This window comes from Humulus lupulus, chromosome 1, assembly GCF_963169125.1.
Source record: "Humulus lupulus chromosome 1, drHumLupu1.1, whole genome shotgun sequence".
In the NCBI taxonomy this organism is placed as follows: Eukaryota; Viridiplantae; Streptophyta; class Magnoliopsida; order Rosales; family Cannabaceae; genus Humulus; species Humulus lupulus.
Window position 1 is genome coordinate 20,440,942 of NC_084793.1, and position 21,300 is coordinate 20,462,241.

Genomic DNA, 21,300 nt, shown 5'->3' on the forward strand with positions numbered 1-21,300 from the left:
CAATTCACAATACTATAATTTACCAAGCACTCGCCATCTTTTCCCACAGTGCAACTAGACTTGCTTTTCTCCACACTACTTTGCCATAGCATTAATATTCTTCAACGAGGGTGATAAGATAGGATTTCTTGAAAGCAAAAAAGCAAATAACAAAGGAAATCTTGACAAGCAATTTATTTCCTTACTAAGAGTAATACATAAATGCTCAAATCTATGAAAAGAAGCATTGCATAGAAGATAGTATTTCTATATTGAAAAACGCTAAGAGACATCTAACACAAGTGTGGATCCCAAAACTCAAGGTTTAAAAGTAGGAGGCTTCCTAATGTTAGTAGCTTGCTCGAAGTCATATGCGATCTCAATTAGCTTTGGCTCAGACCCCTTTAGTCCTCCAAAGACGATGCCAAAGGGCACTCCTTCATTGTCATATCCAGCAGGAACACTAATTCCAGGGAAGCCTCCAATAGCAAGCACTCTATTAATATCAACTCCACCAGGACTCACCAAAGCATCTAGCTTCTTCTCCCACATCAACTTAGCCAATCCTTCTCTTGACAATTTTTTCAAATTAAGCTCTGCTGCTAACTCAGCCTTTCCAAGCCCATTTGTGGCTTGGGCAGCTAGAAATATGTCTTGCCCAAACTCCTGAGTCATTTCCTAAATTCATAGCAAACCAAATCAATTACTATTCCGCAACAAGAAAGAGATTAGTTCATCAAACATAAAATTGTACTTACCAAATCTGAGTACTTTAGGTTAAAGGCTATAATATCTGCTAAGGTTCTTACAGGGGAAACCACCAGGCTTGATAGATAATAATTTATACTTAGTTTGAACTCAGCCAGTGTTGCTACTGCTTCTCCACTCAATGTAAAATTCAATATAACATCAATGTTTGCTATTTCCAGATCGTCAATCAAAATTGCGCCTCTTTCCCTTTAATGTAAAACAAAATATTGTTATTATATATGCTTTTTGGGTAATGAAAACTTCAACAATGTACATTTCTTGTTAATGTGTGTGTATTAATATATATATATATTTATAGTTTTACATGCCTTAGTGTTTGGAAATGATACTCGAAAGCTTGAAGTTGGCGATATCCAATTCCAGAAGTAAAGAAGGGATTTCTCACTATCCCCAATCTCATTCCCTTGAGACCATAAGAGTTAAGAAATTGTTTATAGCCTCCATGTGGAAGGAATTTCAATGCTTTTTTGGTTGAGGTGTCATGACGATCAAAGCCTGCAATAGTATCAAGCACGTAAACTGCATCCGCCACTGACCTCCCTAGTACCCTGTTTTAAAATCCACCAATAATATTGCGCATTACTATTTACTTGAAAATCAAGTTGAAATATAAGTGGACGCAAGTACTTTTTTTTTTTTTTTGTCTACTCCAAAAATATTAAAACAAAGCTTACAAACCCAACAGTGTCTTGTCTAGGAGTGACTGGAATAATCCCTGCTCGGCTAGTGAGCGCAGGAGTTGGTTTAATGCCCACAACCGAGTTAAAACTTGCAGGGCACAGAATTGAGCCATCAGTCTCAGTTCCCAGTGACACTGCCACAAGGTTAGCCGCCACCGATATGGCCGACCCGCTACTTGACCCACAAGGATCCGCCGATAGCACGTAGGGATTCTGCACAAGTTTTATCACAGACCCACTTGGCCTTAGTTTCAAACTCCACTAGCAATGAGTACTAGAATCCAAAGACTAATATTCTAAATATTATCAGTATTAAAATTCATTGAGGATAGTTGTTGACGCCGTTTTTCGTCAACAGATAAAAGAAGAGAGCACGTAAACAATTAAAGACAATGGCTAAAAGAAACAAACGAATCAGACAAACGGTTTTTTACGTGGTTCAGCAGTTAAATCTGCCTAGTCCACGAGTCTCTGTTATTAAACTCAAGATTATCTTTGAAAATTCTTTAAGCATGAATTCTTCAGAGTTTTCTCTCAAGGATCAGAATTTCGGCCCCTTACAATGGTGCATGACTTCTCTATTTATAGAGAAGGATGTAGAATACTCTCCCACATATTTTGGGTAGTTACTCTTTTGTGAATAAAAATAAATGGCTTTAAATGCCAACAATCAGATATAAAAGGAAACGTTCCCCAAAGATCAGGAAACGCATAACTGACTAAATAATATCCCATGATTCTTGGGGATTTACATCAATAAATGAGGATTACATCCCATATCTACAATACTTGTAGATATTCAAGGTGATCATAGCGTATCTCCAAGGCTTCAGCATCTAAGATTTCACGTCATTGTGCGAGCCACTGACATCTCCCGAGCTAACATTGCTTTCGAGATAGCATATCGAGCTCGAGATCCCTGCTCCGAAGTTCCTGAAGATGAGGGGCTCTTAGAGCTATCCTTCGAGATCGAGATCATTTCGAGGTCACCATATTCGAGGTCTGTATCATACTTTGCAGGCTCCGATTTACAATCGTAGAGCATACCCTAACCCTCACGAGACCATTTAATGCGAACTCAGCTTTCGAGGTCATATTTGCTATGGCTCGAAATCTGGGTATAACATTTTGCCCCCTCAAAAGTATTTGTTCGAATCCTAAGAGAAGGAAACTTTTGAACTACTCTTTTCGGGAACCATACCGTCACACTCTTAAAAATGGACACGTGCCAGATGGGTATTGCTCACTTTAGGTACTTGAGTACCTTGGGAACACGCCCACGATCGTTCGTCTGACAACTTTTCGGCGTCATCTCATCACCGATTCCCCTCCATTCGATCTGTTGAGGATTTTAACCAACGCTCCTGATCGATTTCAGTTTTCCCACCTATATATATAAGATCTCCTCTTCGTCTTCTTCTTTACGTTTGTTCATTGTAAACCAGAAAAAAAAAGAAAAAACAAGAAAGCCAGAAACTTTCTTAAGAAGCTTCCATCCTGTGCATGTTTTCTCGACCCAAAAGACAAAGGAACCCTGGTCTGTTCGAGTCAGTGAGTTCTTTCTTGCAACCTCTTCTCCACTCGACGATTTCGCTGCACTCACCATCACTGTGTAAGTACGCCATTTTCGTTGTTCTTTTTATACTGTGCTTGCTGTGTACGTTAGTATGTGTTCTTAGCATAATGCGATAGGAGGTTTTGAACCGATAAGTTTTTAGGCTTTCTGGACTTCCACTCTGGATGTTCGTCTCTGGTTTATACCCAGTTTCGACGTTTGAATGTGGTTCCCATTTTCTGGGTTTTGAAGTTCTTAGGCGGCGTTTCTTGTTCATTAAGCTTTTGGATAAAAACATGGGTTTTGACAAATACACGAAAACCAAAAACGCTTTTCCTGGCTAACCGCCACTCTCCTTTCCCTTGAATTTCGGGATTTTCAAAAAGAAATCATCCACGCTCCTTTTTCTTTCCTGTGGAAGCCACGCTCTGACTTTTTAGCAAGGGTCTAAATACTTGATTTCTTATCCTTAGATATCCGAGCTCATCCTATCGAGTTCGTGATCTTTGCATGCATGGCCCTCACCATTTTTTCTTTCTTGTTAGATGTCACAGAATTTGGAAAGACGGTGGGGGTCATTACGAGCAATCCCTTACGAGCCCAAATCTCCGAGCCCGGAATCGGTCTTTGTCCGGAACCAGCGTCGGATTAAAGAGTACGAGATCGCACGCGAGCAAGAAGACATTCGAGCCCACTATCGCCGCCAGATTGACGAGGTCATCGAAAAGAAGAGAAGGGTCCTTCGGGAAGCCATCTATCCGGAGCCTAACCCCGGACCTAGGCCACTTCCCCTCGACCCCGCGTTAAAAGTCACGGTAGCGTACCACCCGGGGGAACTTCAGTTTTCCTTAATGGCGGAGCCTTCGTCTTCGCAGCCTAGGAGGGAGATGTTTGAAGCCGAATTCTACCAGAGCTCGGTTACCACCCCCGACCAGATAACTGACATCCTGGCCATTCATGGCCTTAGCTCGCTAGACACGCTGAAGTGTCGAGCTCCGACAAGGCATGAACGGAGCTGTTTCGCTCCTGGGGGCCGCGATTCCAGTGTGAAATACGCGGCCTCGAGCCAGGAACACCTAAAGGCAGGAGCTTTGCTGCCCCTGAAGTCCTTTTTCAGAGACTTCACCGATTTCGTTGGGTTGGCTCCATTCCAACTCAACACCAACTCATATAGGGTGCTGTCTGCCCTGAGGTCCTTATTCCACGAACTGGGGTGGATAGGACCTTCACCCCAAGAGATTTTATATCTCTTTTGTTTGAAGAGTAATCCCTCCCGAGCTCGGGGAGGAGATGGTTTCTACTATCTTTCGAGCTACCCCAAAGAGACAAAAATCTTTGAAGACCTTCCGAACCATCCCCCTGACTTCAAGAGGGCTTTTTTCTGGACAGACGGTCTGTTCCCGTCTCGACATCGTTCGTTTAGGCGAATTCGTAAGTATTCTCGTTACTTTCTATTTTTGAGCTCGAATCTTTAGCCCTTGAATCCATGTTTAGTTGAAGTGTATCTCGCCTTTCAGCTAACTTTCAGCGTCCCACCCCTGACGAGACAATGAAGGAGCACAGAGAGAGCCTGCTCCGACTCCCTTATGGTAGGAGGTCTCTCTCATTTCTGCTACATGAGGACAAGCTACGAGCTTGTGGATTGTTGGGACAGGGCCAGTCAACCTCTGACTGGTCCAGTAACAAATATGAACGCTGGGAGGAAGTGCCTCTGCCCACAGGCATCCTTCCTCCGAGGAGGGAAAGGAAAACATCTCTCCCAATTCGCTCGAGAAGTCCGCGGTCGGGGAACGAGGCCAATGATGAAGCCTCGAGTTCGGACTCCGATGGAGGTAAAACCCTTCCTACTTCGCGAATGTGGTCCCCCACTTTATTAAAACACAGGCCCAATAGACTAGTCTCGTGCCCACAGGATAGATACCACTTCTACATATGGAGTTGGGTAGATGACTGTGTCCATAGGTTTGATAGTGGGCTCGGGAAATACGACACTATGTATACCACGGACGAGATGTGGAATGGGATAGCTGTGCAGTATGGGACCAATGATTATAGGGACCTTTCGAGGTTATCACCAACTTATAGGGAAGGCCCTCCCCCCGCCTCTTCTGAAGACGGGGGAATTTCATGGTCCCCAAGCTCAAGCTCGGGGGAAAGTTCCAGTTAGGTTTTTTCTTCCACCACTCTATATATAGTGTTGAGGTAACTTGTATTTCTTTTACTGACTCACTGTGATGACTTGTGCAGGCGATATGGACTCCGACCTCGACGCCCTTATCGACAATGCGGGTGCCAAGAGGAGCAAACGCCCCAGGGCAGGGGGACTGAAAACCAGCCAGCCTGGGAAAAGCTCCAAGAGATCTAAGAAAACAACTCCTCCTCCCCCGCCGGCTTCGAGCTCTGTTGCTGCGTCGACTGGTCAGACTAACGCCCCCACGACGATACCACCCTCGCAGGCCGTCGTCTCTGTGGTGGCGCCGGCCTCGCAGACTGGTATCGCTACCGTGGTCGAATCCCAACCTCCTGTGGCGGGTCAAATGCCTTCTACCCAGCTCGCCAAAAGACCTTCTGCTTCCCGAGCTCAGAAGCTAACCATTTCCACCCATATGGATTCGTATGTGGTGGATAATGCTGCCGGTCCTCACGGATCTACGCTGATCTCGGATGTAATGTCCCGGATCGGCCAGAGCTACGGCAATTTCGAGGCTCCTCAGTGGCAGTGTCTAACTGGCACTCGGGACCGCACTGTCCTGTACGAGAAGAGTATCGAGCACACTGCCGCGGTAAGTATCCTATATTCCCTTTGCTTATATTCATACTGTCTCGAGGCTAATGATGGTTTCTTCCTTTTTTCAGGCTCTTGCTTTCACTGCCCAGCTCAATTACGAGCTGAACAACGAGGTCCATTCGAGCAGGACCCTCACCCAAGAGGAGAGGGACCTCCACCTTAGAGCGAATGATGACCTGAAGGCGGCGAACATTAAGCTCGAGGCAGTGGTTAAGGAGCGTGAGGAAATGGCCAAGGAGCTTGGGAAGCTGAAAAATGAACTCGAGGAGCAAAAGAGAGATAACATCCAGCTTCGGGAGACCAATAAGAAGCTCGAGGAAGACAAGGCCGTCACCCTCGACCTCATGGAGGATATCAAAACCCGCCTTACTGCCGAGTTCAAAGAAAAGAAGGAAACGGCGGTCGATTCAGCCATGTACCGGATGTGGGCCTATAACGAAGAACTGGACACCAGTTTTTTGGGTCCCCTCGAGGCGTCCTTCCTCGAACGATGGAATGCTCGGCTCGAGAAGGAAGAGGCTGAGCAGCTCGAGAAGGATAAAGCTGCTCCGAGTACCGTTTCGGAGGGAGCTTAGGAGGATAGTCATGCTATTCGTCCTGAGGGGTCCGGTGCCACTGATGCTGAGAAGGCCAAGGAGACTCCTCTTCTTTGAATCTGACCTCGGGGAGATCAGTTTTCGGGGCTGTGTCCCATTATTTCTGTAATTATTTTAACTTATGCCCACGGGGCTGATACAATTCCCTTTACTATTCTTTTATATGCTTACATTTCTTGGCTCGAAATATTTTGCATATTTTTATAATTGATGGACCGGTTATGTTTATTTATGCATACAAACATAGTTTGGATTTAGGCTCGAAATTCGATGCATTCATGCATAGTTTATTCGAATTATCCGTTTCCAACCTCGTTATTTATCAAGGTCGTACATTACTTTAACCATGAACTGAAAAGTACTTATATGGCATGTAATATGAATGATTTGGTTAATCTTTTAGTCACTTTTCCTCATCCTTAGTATCTTAGCTCCGAGGTTATGAGTTCGAAACTATTTTAAGATGTTCCAGCCTCGATCTCGACATATTTCATGATGGGTTTAGGCTCCCATTTATCATCGATCGATAATTTGGCTGGTTTGTTCCAAACCTGTTATGCTTGCACATCTGGTTAACTCCAAACGTTTTTTGGTTTTTGGTAGTTCGGTAATGTCCGAACTATCTAAGCCCGCGTACTTGGTTATTTCCAAATACTTAATGTTTTTGATAACTCGGTTAAGTCCGAACTATCTAAGCTCGCTCGGTTAAGTCCGAACTATCTAAGCTCGCGTATTTGGTTATATCCAAATACTTTTTGTTTTTGATAACTCGGTTAAGTCTGAACTATCTAAGCTCGCGTACTTGGTTATATCCAAATACTTTATATATTTTTTATCTCTTCTTTTAAGCTGGAGGTATGTATACCAATGATGCCCCCTTAATATCCTATGAGTGTGACCATAGGTTATTAAATTAAGAGAGATTGCAAAAATAAAAATAAATTACATGTGAAACAAAGTAGACATTTTATTTGATGAAATTCAAAAACAAACTAACGTGGATAGAAAATCATGGTTACAGGCAACACTTTTCCTATACTATTGATAATAAGGTCTAAGGTGTTCGCCATTCCATGCTCTTGGTATGAGGCTCCCATCTAATCTCGCAAGTTTGTATACGCCAGGGCGGATGACTGATTCTATCTGGTATGGTCCTTCCCAGTTTGGCCCGAGTACTCCTGCTGCTGGATCTCGGGTTGCTAAGAATACGCGTCTCAATACCAGATCTCCTACTCCGAACTTTCGACTTCGAACCCTTTTATTGAAATATCTTGTTGTTCGTTGCTGGTAAGCAGCATTTCTCAGCTGAGCCTCCTCCCTTTTTTCTTCGATCAAGTCTAGGGTTTCTTCGAGCTGAGTATGATTGGAACTTTGGTCGTAAATCTGAGTTCGAATCGTTGGAATTTCGACCTCAATGGGCAACATTGCCTCGCAGCCGTATGCTAGAGAAAATGGGGTATGTCCAGTTGATGTCCGAGCTGTAGTTCTATATCCCCAAAGGACTTGGGGTAATTCCTCAGGCCATCGTCCCTTTGCTTCTTCCAATTTTTTCTTCAAGGAACTCTTGAGAGTTTTATTAACGGCTTCGACCTGACCGTTCGCCTGAGGGTGAGCCACTGACGAAAAGCTCTTGATTATACCGTTCTTGTTACAAAAGTTGGTAAATAAATCGCAGTCAAACTGGGTTCCGTTGTCAGACACAATCTTTCTTGGCACTCCATATCGGCATACGATGTTCTTTACCACGAAATCTAGGATCTTCTTCGAAGTTATGGTCGCCAATGGTTCAGCCTCCGTCCATTTTGTGAAGTAATCAACCGCGACCACAGCATATTTTACTCCTCCTTTTCCAGTTGGGAGTGAGCCTATGAGGTCGATGCCCCATACCGCAAAAGGCCATGGGGATGTCAACATGGTTAGTTCGGAAGGTGGAGCTCGGGGTATCGTGGCGAATCTCTGGCACTTGTCGCACTTTTTCACGAACTCGAAAGAATCCGTTTTAATGGTTGGCCAGAAATATCCTTGGCGTATAATCTTCTTGGATAGGCTATGCCCCCCGGTATGATCTCCGCAGAACCCTTCATGAATTTCTTCAATAATCTTCTTTGCCTCGGGGGGAGTCACACACCTGAGCAATGGCATGGAATACCCTCTTCTGTATAGCCTTCCGTCCAGGGTGGTGTAACGGGGAAGTTGATACATTAGTTTCCGAGCCTGATTTCGATCTTTCGGAAGAATTCCATTTTCGAGGTACTCAACTATCGAGCTCATCCAGGTCGGCTCTGTCTCGATCATACTCACATCTTCCTCGTCAGGCGTAGTTATGCTGGGCATTGACAGGTGCTCTACGGGTACAACATTCAGCTCCTCATTTTCGGCGGAGGTGGCGAGGCGAGCTAAGGCATCTGCGTTTGAGTTTTGTTCTCGGGGAACCTGTTCGATTGCATAAAACTCAAAAAACTCCAATGCGGATTTTGCCTTCTCCAGATAAGCTGCCATTTTTGTGCCACGAGCCTGGTATTCTCCCAAGATTTGATTAACTACGAGCTGGGAGTCGTTGTAGCAATGTATAGCTTTGGCCTTGAGCTCTTTTGCTATTCGTAGTCCCGCCAGTAAAGCCTCGTACTCAGCTTCATTATTAGATGCTTTAAAGCCGAACCTTAATGCAGAGTGAAATTTGCTCCCTGCAGGAGTGATCAAAATAACTCCTGCCCCCGCTCCATTTTCATTTGACGACCCGTCGACGTAAAGTTTCCACAGCTCGTGGGCCGTGGTTGTTACCTCGTCATCAGCGATGCCGGTGCACTCCACTATGAAATCCGCCAACGCTTGTGCCTTGATGGTCGTCCTCGGATGGTAGGTGACCTCGAATTGTCCGAGTTCAACAGCCCACTTTAGGAGTCGACCAGACGCCTCTGGTTTAGACAAGACTTGCCTTAGTGGTTGATCTGTTAATACATGGATAGGATGTGCCTGAAAGTAAGGGCGGAGCTTTCGAGACGAGTGGATCAGACTGAGGGCGAGCTTCTCCATCAGTGGATACCTTGACTCTGCCCCCAGTAATCTTTTACTGATATAGTAGACGGGTTTCTGTATTCTCTCTTCCTCTCGGACGAGCACCGCGCTTATCGCGTGTTCGGTAGTTGAGAGGTACAGGAACAGTACTTCTCCCGTCTCAGGCTTTGATAGGATGGACGGTTCGGCTAGGTGCTTTTTGAGCTCCTGAAAGGCTAGCTCGCACTCATCTGTCCATTCGAACTTCTTACTTCCTTTCAATAAGTTGAAGAATGGGAGACCGCGGTCTGTTGACTTCGAGATGAACCTGCTCAGAGCTGCCATCCTGCCAGTCAGGCTTTGAACATCTTTATGCTTCCGAGGTGAAGGCATATCGATGAGGGCCTTTATCTTGTCGGGATTAGCCTCGATCCCACGAGAATTGACAATGAAACCCATAAATTTTCTTGAAGACACCCCAAAAGTGCACTTCTGAGGATTCAACTTCATGTTGTACTTTCTGAGCACGCCAAAGCACTCTTCGAGGTCATCAACATGGTTCTTGTTAAGTTGAGACTTTACAAGCATGTCGTCAACATAAACTTCCATGTTGTTCCCTATTTGCTCTGAGAACATCATGTTTACGAGCCGCTGGTACGTGGCTCCGGCATTCTTGAGTCCGAATGGCATGACATTGTAGCAGTAGAGTACTTTGTCTGTAATGAAGCTCGTATGCTCTTGGTCGGGGGCATGCATGGGAATCTGGTTATATCCAGAATAGGCATCCATGAACGACATCAAACCATGCCCTGCCGTGGCATCTACGAGCTGATCAATTCTCGGCAGGGGAAAACAGTCTTTCGGGCAGACCTTGTTGAGGTCCGAGTAGTCAATGCACGTCCTCCATGTCCCATTGGGTTTTGGGACCAACACTGGATTGGCCACCCAATCAGGGTAAAAAGCGTCCCTTATAAAATTATTTGCTTTCAGCCTGTCCACCTCCTCCTTTAGTGCTTTCTTTCTGTCTTCATCCAGCTGCCTTCGCTTTTGCTGCTTCGGGGGAAAGCTTTTGTCTATATTCAATGCGTGGCTCGCTACATTAGGGCTTATTCCCACCATGTCAGAGTGTGACCACGCGAAGACATCCTGGTTTTTCTTCAGAAAGCAAATTAATTGCTATTTTGATTCGTCTTGGAGGTGTTTCCCGACCTTCACCTTCTTTGAGGGACCAGCCTCCTCGAGCTGAACCTCTTCGAGCTCTTCCAAAGGTTGGAGGTCAACCTTCTCCTCAATCCTCGGATCGATCTCCTCATCAATTTCTAAAACTGTCCCATCTTTATTCTGTATGACAACGAGTGCTTGCGCGCTCGTTTGTTTCTTTCCCCTTAAGGAAATGCTGTAGCACTCCCTTCCTGCCAATTGATCTCCCTTCAACGTTCCGACTCCGCTTGGAGTTGGGAACTTAAGGGCTAGATGCCTTACAGATGAAACTGCCCCCAGCCCGACCAGGGCGGGTCTCCCGAGCAATACATTGTAGGCAGATGGTAACTCTACCACCACGAACTCCATCATCTTGGTCACCGAGACTGGATAGGCTCCCAAGGTCACAGGGAGTTCAATGGACCCCATACAGGCGGTTCCTTCTCCAGAAAAGCCGTACAAAGTGGTTGCACAAGCCTTCAGGTCGCGAAGGGAGAGTCCCATTTTCTCTAGTGTCGCTTTATAAAGAATGTTAACTGAGCTCCCATTGTCTATGAGAACTCGGCGCACTCTTTTGTTGGCAAGCAGTAGGGTGATGACGAGTGGATCATGATGAGGGAACTGGACATGGGAGGCATCCTCCTCGGTGAAGGTTATAGGCTGAGTCTCAACCCTTTGGCTTTTTGGTGCCCTTGGTTTGGGTTCGTATGGAGACCCGTCCCCTGTCTTCAGCTCATTCACATATCGTTTTTGAGCATTTCTGCCCCCTCCTGCGAGATGAGGACCTCCCGAGATGGTTATTACGTCCTCTCCATCTATCGGCGGAGGCCTGTCCTCATCCCGAGATCGGGAGTTATTATTCTGTGCTGCCGGAAGCGCGGCTACTCTCTGGCTAGCAGTAGCCTGTCCAGTATTCTGGTTTTTGACGTACGGCCGGAAATAACCTCTCGAGATCAACCCTTCGATCTCGTCCTTCAGCTGTCGGCACTCATCAGTTGTATGGCCGGTGTCCCTATGAAATCGACAGTATTTGCTGGAATCCCTCTTGGACTTTTGATTCCTCATAGGGTCCGGACGCCTGAAAGGGACCTGGTTTTCATTAGCCAGGTATATGTTTTCCCGAGACTCGTTGAGCTCGGTGTGCACTTTATATACGGAGAAATACCTTTCTCCTTTTTTCTTCTTTCCTCCATCAACCTCGGGATTATTTCCCTCACTCTTTTTCCTCTTGGAGGGATTCTCCGAGGTAGGCTGTGTAGCTGCTGGGTCAACCGAGGTTGAGGCGGAGTTAATGTTTATCGTTGTAGTTTCGGTCTGCGAGGTCGCCTTGAGTGTTGACCTCGCCTCCTCTACATTGACAAATCTCTGCGCCCGTCTGTTAAACTCGGTTATCGACCTCACCGGTTTCCCTTGCATGTCATCCCAAAGGGCACTCCCGGGTAAAACACCAGCTCGGATGGCCATCAAATGCCCACTGTCATCCACGTCTCGAGCTCGGGCGACCTCTAGATTAAATCTTGTCAGGTAGCTCTTCAGTGTTTCGCCCGGTTGTTGTCGGACGTTAGTCAAAGTGGATGCTTCGGGTCTGACTCCCATCATAGCTCGGAACTGCTTCTTGAAGTCTCTAGACAATTGATCCCACGAAGTTATAGAATGTCTCTTGTACTTCTCGAACCAACTCTTGGCAGGCCCGGCCAATGATGTCGGAAACAACATACATCTGAGCTCGTAACCCACGTTACTAGCTCTCATGATAGTGTTGAATGTACTCAGATGGCTGCATGGGTCGGTTTTTCCTTCAAACGCTGGGACGTGAGGAATCCGGAACCCTTGGGGGAACTGAGTGTTAGAAATATTGGGAGCAAACGGCTCGAGCTCCTCATCAGAGTCCTCATATCGACCGTTCCCTCGTTCATTCTTCAAAAGCATAAAGGCTTTTTCGAGCTGATCGATCCTTTCTTGTACTGGGTCCTTAGGCGGTGTTTGGAATTGATAGTCATTAATCGCGATCCCAGGCTCGCGTCTCCGTGAGGGATCTCTACGCCCATTCAGATTATTCCTAAGATCCGGATTTGTCTGATCTCCCTTTCCCCTGCTCTGATTCAGATGATTGCGCAGGTCGGGATGGTTCTTGTGATTTCCAGTATTTTTACGACCCCGGTCGTGTTTACTGACAGACCTAGTTTCTCCGGACTCATCACTGGTGAAACTCATCGATCGGTCATTTCGTGGTGGATCCTTTCTACGTCGCCTTGTCTCTGCAGTGCGAGATGACGTCTGACTTCTCTCGGATGGCGCGCCTTTCCGCCCCTGGAACGTCTCCCTGTCCCCTTGTCTTTCCCCTGTACGCCCTTGATCCTGATCTCGACCAGGTTGAGCATTCCTGCGGGGAGGTGAAGGATATCTTATGGGAGACGGAGGAAACCGTATAGGTGACGGTGGTTGCCGTCCTTGCCTCGGCCTGGAGGGTCCAGAATTTGCCCGAGATGGGCCAGTTGCGTTCGGTGCACTACCAGGAACCTGAGTCCGAGCCTCGGCAGGAGCTCGGTTGTTCTCAGTTCCTGCAGGCACTTCCATTTTTAAGAGTGTGATGGTATGGTTCCCGAAAAGAGTAGTTCAAAAGTTTCCTTCTCTTAGGATTCGAACAAATACTTTTGAGGGGGCAAAATGTTATACCCAGATTTCGAGCCATAGCAAATATGACCTCGAAAGCTGAGTTCGCATTAAATGGTCTCGTGAGGGTTAGGGTATGCTCTACGATTGTAAATCGGAGCCTGCAAAGTATGATACAGACCTTGAATATGGTGACCTCGAAATGATCTCGATCTCGAAGGATAGCTCTGAGAGCCCCTCATCTTCAGGAACTTCGGAGCAGGGATCTCGAGCTCGATATGCTATCTCGAAAGCAATGTTAGCTCGGGAGATGTCAGTGGCTCGCACAATGACGTGAAATCTTAGATGCTGAAGCCTTGGAGATACGCTATGATCACCTTGAATATCTACAAGTATTGTAGATATGGGATGTAATCCTCATTTATTGATGTAAATCCCCAAGAATCATGGGATATTATTTAGTCAGTTATGCGTTTCCGATCTTTGGGGAACGTTTCCTTTTATATCTGATTGTTGGCATTTAAAGCCATTTATTTTTATTCACAAAAGAGTAACTACCCAAAATATGTGGGAGAGTATTCTGCATCCTTCTCTATAAATAGAGAAGTCATGCACCATTGTAAGGGGCCGAAATTCTGATCCTTGAGAGAAAACTCTGAAGAATTCATGCTTAAAGAATTTTCAGAGATAATCTTGAGTTTAATAACAGAGACTCGTGGACTAGGCAGATTTAACTGCTGAACCACGTAAAAAACCGTGTGTCTGATTCGTTTGTTTCTTTTAGCCATTGTCTTTAATTGTTTACGTGCTCTCTTCTTTTATCTGTTGACGAAAAAACGGCGTCAACAATAGTCTTCTTAATATGTACACCATCACAAAGAATTTGGGAGAGTTTGTAAGATTTAATATCCACCAGTCTCAGTTGGCCGGAGATAAACTTTCTTAGCATTTATGAATATAGTGTACGAGCACTATTTTAAACTTTATAACGAAAAATATTGAATACTCATATAACATCACTCGTTACCTTTCCTTGGCCACCTCTAGCGCTCCAGCCGTTGGGAGCAATGGTGAACCTAAAGCCAGCCCACTCGCTCAAGCTGGCCTTCCCTAATATGATAGCTCCAGCTTTCCTTAACTTGGTCACGACGCCTGCGTCTCGTGGTAAGACGGAGCCAAGTAATGCGAACGAGCCGGCAGTGGTGTTAAGACAATCCTTGGTTCCAATGTTGTCCTTAAGAAGAACGGGAATGCCATGGATCCCAGAAAGGATCCATAAGCATGGTTTTTTCGCTCGTAATCAGCCTTGTCTGCCTGGTAAAGCACGTCTGGGTTGATCTCTATCACGGCATTAAGGACCGGGTTGAGTGTGTAGATTTCTTCGAGGTAAAACTTAACGAGTTGTCTCGAACTCAGATTGTTATGCTTGAACGCTTGTTGGATATCATAAATTGTAGCTTCTTTGATTGAGAAACCATTTACGGACTCAGTTAGAAGTATTAGAAGCAATGAAGTGAGCAGATAAGGAAAGTGTTTTGGTGATAATTTGGTGGCCATAATGGAAGTATTCAGGTAATAATTATACTTTGATGATATAATAATTTGAATTTGCAAAGTGGCAATAAGCAACAATTTATAGTCGATTGGCAGTTTAGTTTAATTGTTATTATTATTGATCATGCATGCATTACCTAGAGTGATTGAGTATAAACAAGAGCGATTTAGTGATGATTTAATGGCCGTATTGGAAGTATTCAAGTAATTATACCTTGATAATATAATAATTGGAATTCGCAAAGTCGCAATGAACAACAATTTATAATCAATTGGTAGTTTAGTTTAATTGTTATTTTATTGACTATGCATGCATGTACCTAGATTGATCGAGTATAAAAAAAGAGTTAAACCAGTGATAATAAAGTGATTTAGTGATGATTTAATGGCCATATTGGAAATTCTGAAGTAATTACTTTTTTTTTTTGAAATTTCTGAAGTAATTACTTTGATAAAGTACAACAGTTCAATTACATGATTAAGTAGCAGTGATAGAGTAAAACAACAACGAAACATGGTAAACGGCTATAGAAAATTATGTCTATGTTTCTCTCGGAATATTCGAATATCAGTTCCTTTAAGTAAATAGTGAAGCAATTAAAAAATAAAATACTAAATCGTAAAAAAAATGAATGGAGGAATGCTTATTTCTTAGCCCTTGCCGTCCGATTCCGGTAAATGTTGCTTAATTGATTCTGTTTAGGACTTAATGGGTTGTTTGTAATATGTGGCATTACTAATTTGGAAAGGTCCTCCAGGAGATTCCTTAACCATATCAAAGGAAAATATTTAAAAACTATATATATATTTAATTTAGATCAATGTACACTACTACAAAAATAAGTTTTAACTTTGATTTTTATACATATAATTGTTTACATAAAAAGCGAAATTAAAGCTTTTAACATACTTTTAACTTCGTCTTTTGGTTTGACACTCAAAAAAATTAACCTATTACTTCGGTTTTATTGAAGATAATAGAACGGAACTTTTAACTTCGGTCTTTTTAAAAAAACCGAAGTTAAAGGGTACCATTTAACTTCGGTCTTTTCATAATAACCAAAGTTAAAAGTCTTTAAAACCCTTTTCCACATGCACGTCTCCTCATTCTGAAACGCAAACAGACCCGAAAACCTCAATTACCATCGTGAGAGAGATAAAAGGGTTTCACTTATTTTCCATCATTTTTCTTGGTTTCTTCCAATTTCTTCCATCTTTTTTGCCAAAAAACTCAGCTTGATCATAGAAAATTGATTATTTTAGTTTTGAGAGGAAAAAGTTGTTAATTTTATAATGGGTATGGGTGGTAGTCGAAAATACTTATTATTTTGGGTTTTTGAATGGATTTTCAACATCAAAACACGTTTTTGAGCTTTGAAATAGGTGTGGATCGTTAAATATTTGTTCGTATGATTTTTTATATTTTTTCTGCTATTATTATTATTTCGGATTTATTATATTTTTGATAATATATTGATAATATATAAGTTTTTAAGGTTGATAATCTTGATTTGGAGTGGCATTTGACTATTTAAAAAAGTATGAATCTTCCGACTATGTGTTATGGCAATTTTATTTATTATTCAGAATTTAATATTATTATATTAATAAATTGATAATTTTTTGTTATTTTATAAAATATTATTATTTATAATAATTATCTGGTGCATTAATCAAGTTAATGTTTTGTTGTTGAATAAAAACCAAATTAATATGTTGTTGTTATAAAAAAAATCAAGTTAATATTTTGTTCAAAGAGTCATTTGTATAAATATGTTTTAAATTTTAGTTTGTTAAATATTAAATATGTTTGGTATGAGTTATATATAAACTCAATAATTTAATACTTTATTTTTGTTTAAACTTTTTAGGACGATTATTGTTTTGGCGGTATTTTGGATTTAAATTGGCGGTTACTAACTTGAAGATTAAATTGAAGGTGAGTAAGTGTTTTAGTTTTATTTATTACTGTTATCCCCGATTCTCCCCAAGTGTACGGATCCACACTCTAAGTTTATGGGTCGCCTTCCAGGGAGTGAAAGCCCAGATCAGGCCCAGTAAACGAACAGAGAACGAATATCGGTAGCCCAAGTCTCGATAAGGCCCAAAGGGCATCTGGGAATATAAGCCAGGACTGTTGCCGGGGCATGTTGTATAAACCCGAGACCGCGTCCTGAGATGTCTCCCAAGACGCGGTAAAAGAGGTCGTGGCTCCCAGGTCCGAGATGAGGCCGGGATCGCCGTAGATGAACCCGGGTCCTGGTAAACGAACCGGGACCCTAGTAAATGAAGAGGGATGTTGGTAAACAGACTTGGGTCGGATGGCCGAGTTCGGCGTGATAAAGTATCCCCGATGCTGACATCATCCCAAGAAGTGTGGAGCTATGTCCCCATATTTAACCTGCAGAGGAGGTTACATCGGGAATGTATGCTGTCGGTTTAGAGGTGTACTGCCACTATACTGACAGATCTTGTCCCCCGAATCTTCTTCGTAGCCCACGACACCCAGACTGGAGCAACAGTTTGTCGCGAGTCTTATAGTGTGGCTATGTTTGGGCTGGCCCAATGGTCCCTGGTTAATATATGTTTTATACTTCAATCCTTTGTATTAAGTCTCCATCAGAGAGCAAATGATATTTATTCCCTTATTGGGCCGGGATTTGTCCGGCCCAAGCCCAGTGCACTCGCTTGCCTATAAATATGAACAGTGGTGCACTGGGGAAGGGCCCAGATTTTTTCTTGTAAGCAATTACTCTGCTCAAACTTACAGAAAACTCAATTGCCAAAAGCTCTCTAAGCTCTAATACAACTGACTTGTGGACTAAGGCTCATTAACGCCCCAACCACGTAAAAACCTTGCTTGCATTTTCTAAATCCTTTCTTTTTAAAATCTCTTATCTTTTATAATTCTAGTTTCCGAAAAACTTAGTAAACATTTTGGTGCTTTCATTGAGAGATAGAAGAATGCTTGAGTTGATCTCCAACATCTACAACAATGGTGAACACAAGACACACCACTTTTGATCCTACTAACCAAGAATAAGGTAATGGAGAGCCATTGCCCAGCCAACCTCTTCCTCAGAACCAATCTGAGGACATACCTTATCAAACGCCCCAGCCTGACGAGTCACAGAACTATGAGGGTAGGGCGGATTATGAGGAAGATTACTACGAGGAAGATGAGGGAAATGAGGGGGAATACCATGATCTCGAAGCTGAGGATCCAGCGATCCCAGAGGAAGTAGACCCCAACCAGGAGGACCCAGAGGTGACCAAACTAAGACAACAAGTCCTGGACCAAGAGGCCAGGATTGCCGAACAAAAAGAAGTCACTCGACAAATGCAAGAATCCCTCCAGGCCCTGCAAGATTTCATAGCCGCCCAAGGATTGGCGGCTAGTCCTCCTATCGTTCCATCTCCAGGAACACAACTGCCTGCTCTGCAGGCTAGGAATAACGTGCCAGAGAATGCGAGGTCGATTCCTCCCCCGGGACAAGCTCCCAAACAGAGCCCGACTAACCTGGCCCAAGAAGGCCAAAGAGGCTAACCCCAAGGGAAAGACAAACCCCTAGAGAAAAATTCCTCCCGTCCAGAAGGCAAGGGCCAACCCTGGTCCCTCCCTAGGAAAGAGAAGGTGCGTCCCGTCCCAGAACAAGACCACCCAATTAATCCGCAAGGGACGCACCCGCAAGGTATCAGGCCCCGGCCTGCCCCAAGGCAGACTGGACAGGAACGGTTTTTCCGCCCAAGCGCCTCTGTGAATAAAGATCACCGAGGACGCCAGCATGATGACGAGTTGAACACCCTTAGCTCCGGGGATGACACGTCCTGGGTAGACCTGCACGACGAGCTGAACGCTTGAAAGGAGCGAGCCCGCATGGAGAAGATATGCCCCCGAGGAGGAAATTTGAGAAATAATATCAACGACAGAAGGAACGAGATAGTTCCCCTAGACGACAGTACGGCCAGACAGTTCATGGAACAGCTGGCTACCTTAAAAAAGGTCACAGACCGCCTAGTCCGCAAACATGAGGTAGGAGAGTCTGACTCCGAAGAAGAGGAAACGGAGCCCTGCGCCAAGCACATCCTGGATGTGGTGCTCCTCAAAGGGTTCAAAATGCCGAATCTACCCACCTACACTAGGAACACCGACCCCAAAGACCATCTATCGTGCTATAATCGGTTAATGATCGTAGCCCACGTCTGAGACAATGGCAAGTGCCTCTGCTTTTCGATTACTCTAGACGGACCTGCAGAGGAATGGTGGAAGAGGCTCAAGCCAGGATCCATCCAATCCTGGTCGGGACTGCAGTCGGCGTTCCGCAAACAGTTTGTGGCCGCCATGAGGATGGATATGCAAATTAGCGCCCTCGCCAACATCAAGAAGTTCCCCACGGAGACTTTGAGGGCCTACATCAAGCGTTTCACATAGGAAGCCTCCAAAACCAAGGTGGACGATGGACAACACCTGGTGGCTCTATAATCCAGGATCCGGGCCTGGTCTCCCCTATAGGATGACATGCAGCGCAGCAAGGCAGCCACCCTTGAAGAATTCATAAGGAGGGCACTAGGCTTTATCAATTGGGAGGAGGCCCGAATTTAGGCATTCGGATGGCAGCCGGCCACTCAGCCAAGTGCCCAAACCTTTCCGGGATACGGGGTACAATATCCGGCCTCGCAGTACCTAACTCCCCCAATAGCGACAGGATCGGCAGCTACGCCTGGAATGACCTTTGTCGCGCCTACGGTCTACGGCCCTGCATCTCCAGGATACACCCCGACCTAGTCTACCCCCTTGCCTGGGTATGGAGTTGCGCCAGTCGGGTACAATGCTGCTCCCGACGGGGCCCAGCCATCCTAGATGGGGGGAACTGAGGCAAGTGTGAACCCCTCATGGGGAAAGAGATCCAGAAAGGGACAAAACCGGTCCAAGCCCTCTAAGAAGAGCAAGAGGGGATACGAGCCCTAGTATTCAGAGTACACCAATCTAGTGGATACTAGGGAAAACATATACCTGGCCACAGAAAGGACGGTTCATTACTAGAAACCAGCCCCCATGTTCAAAGGGGGAAAGAACCCAAGGGATACCAACAAAAGGTGCGCGTACCATAAGGAGGTGGGCTACACAACCGAAGAATGTCGGTAGCTGAAGGACGAGATCGAAAATTTGATCAAGCTAGGACATCTCCACCAGTGGGTCAGGATGCCTGTGGGCATTCTAGGACTACCAGCAGTCCCTGGACAGTCCATGATCCCGGGCGCACCAGGAGCATACCCGCCTCCCCAGGGAGGATACGCGACAAGCCCGGGAGCACAGGCCCCTCAGGGGGCCCCCACAGTGCAGGCGCCCAGACCTGGAATGCCCTACCCTGCTGGGACCGTGCCCCCGCGAGTAGATGGTCATGTAGCCACCATCTCGGGTGGTCCCCATCTGGGAGGACCATCTCGAAACGATCAAAAGCGCTACCTCAGCGAGCTTGACCACGACCAAGAGGTATGCGCCTTGGTCTAAGCCCTGGCTCAACGCCCGAAGTTGATGAACCTCCCCATCACCTTCACAGAAGACGACGCCCGCAACGTCCATTTCACGCATCATGATCCTATGGTCATTGGTGATCAAATAGCCAATAAGATGGTTTCCCGAGTGTTGGTGGACGACAGAAGCTCCGTCAACATCTTGTTCAAGCCAACCTTCGTCGCGATTGGCTTGACTGTGGCAGATCTAGCCTCATGCCCAACCCAGATCTACGGCATCAATGGAGATTCGATACTCCCGATGGGGAAAATCCAGTTGCTCGTAACGCTGTGGAACGAGATCCAAAGCTCATTCAAATTTCGTACGTTCGTGGTGGTGAACTACCCCACCGCTTACAACAACATCTTCGGTCGACCCGCATTGGTCGACTTCGGGGCTATCACCTCCATCCGCCACCTCTGCATGAAATTCCCCTGCAATAACAGAGGAGTGGGAACAGTCCAAGGAGATCAGAACAGCACCCGAAAATGTTACCACGTATCCGCCCGACCCATTTACTTGGTCTGCGAAGAACCTCTTGAGGAGGAAAATGCCGAACGAGTCCCTCCCCCTCCGACAAGATGCGTTATCTGGGAAGAAGATGAGCTGGACCTGCGGATTGGGGAAGACCACGTACTGGAGCCCATGGAGGAGGTGTGCATCAGTGACACTGACCCGACCAAGGTAATCCAAGTCGGGAAGAACCTGAATGCAGAGGTCTGGGCTGCCATCATCGCTTGAGTGAAAGAAAACCAGGATGTCCTGGCCTGGTCTCATTTGGATATGACCAGAATCGACCGCAATATTATCTTCCACGCCTTGAATATCGCAGAAACGGAGACCCCGAGGTGCGAAAAGGGCAGAAGCTCTCAAGCTGGAAGTTGAAAAGTTATACTCAATTAACTTCATCCGAGAAGCTTTGTATCCTGTGTGGTTAGCCAATCCAGTGCTGGTTCCAAAGTCGAATGGGACCTGGAGAACGTGCATCGATTTCACGGACCTCAACAAAGCTTGCCCCAAAGATTGTTTCCCGCTCCCCCAGATCGATCAAATGG

General features: G+C 45.3%; 1 pseudogene; it reads right to left on the minus strand.

Moving 5' to 3' along the window:
- Window positions 1–297: 297 nt before the first annotated feature.
- On the minus strand, window positions 298–14,733 carry LOC133794062 (probable amidase At4g34880; annotated as a pseudogene).
- Between the last annotated feature and the right edge of the window lie 6,567 nt (window positions 14,734–21,300).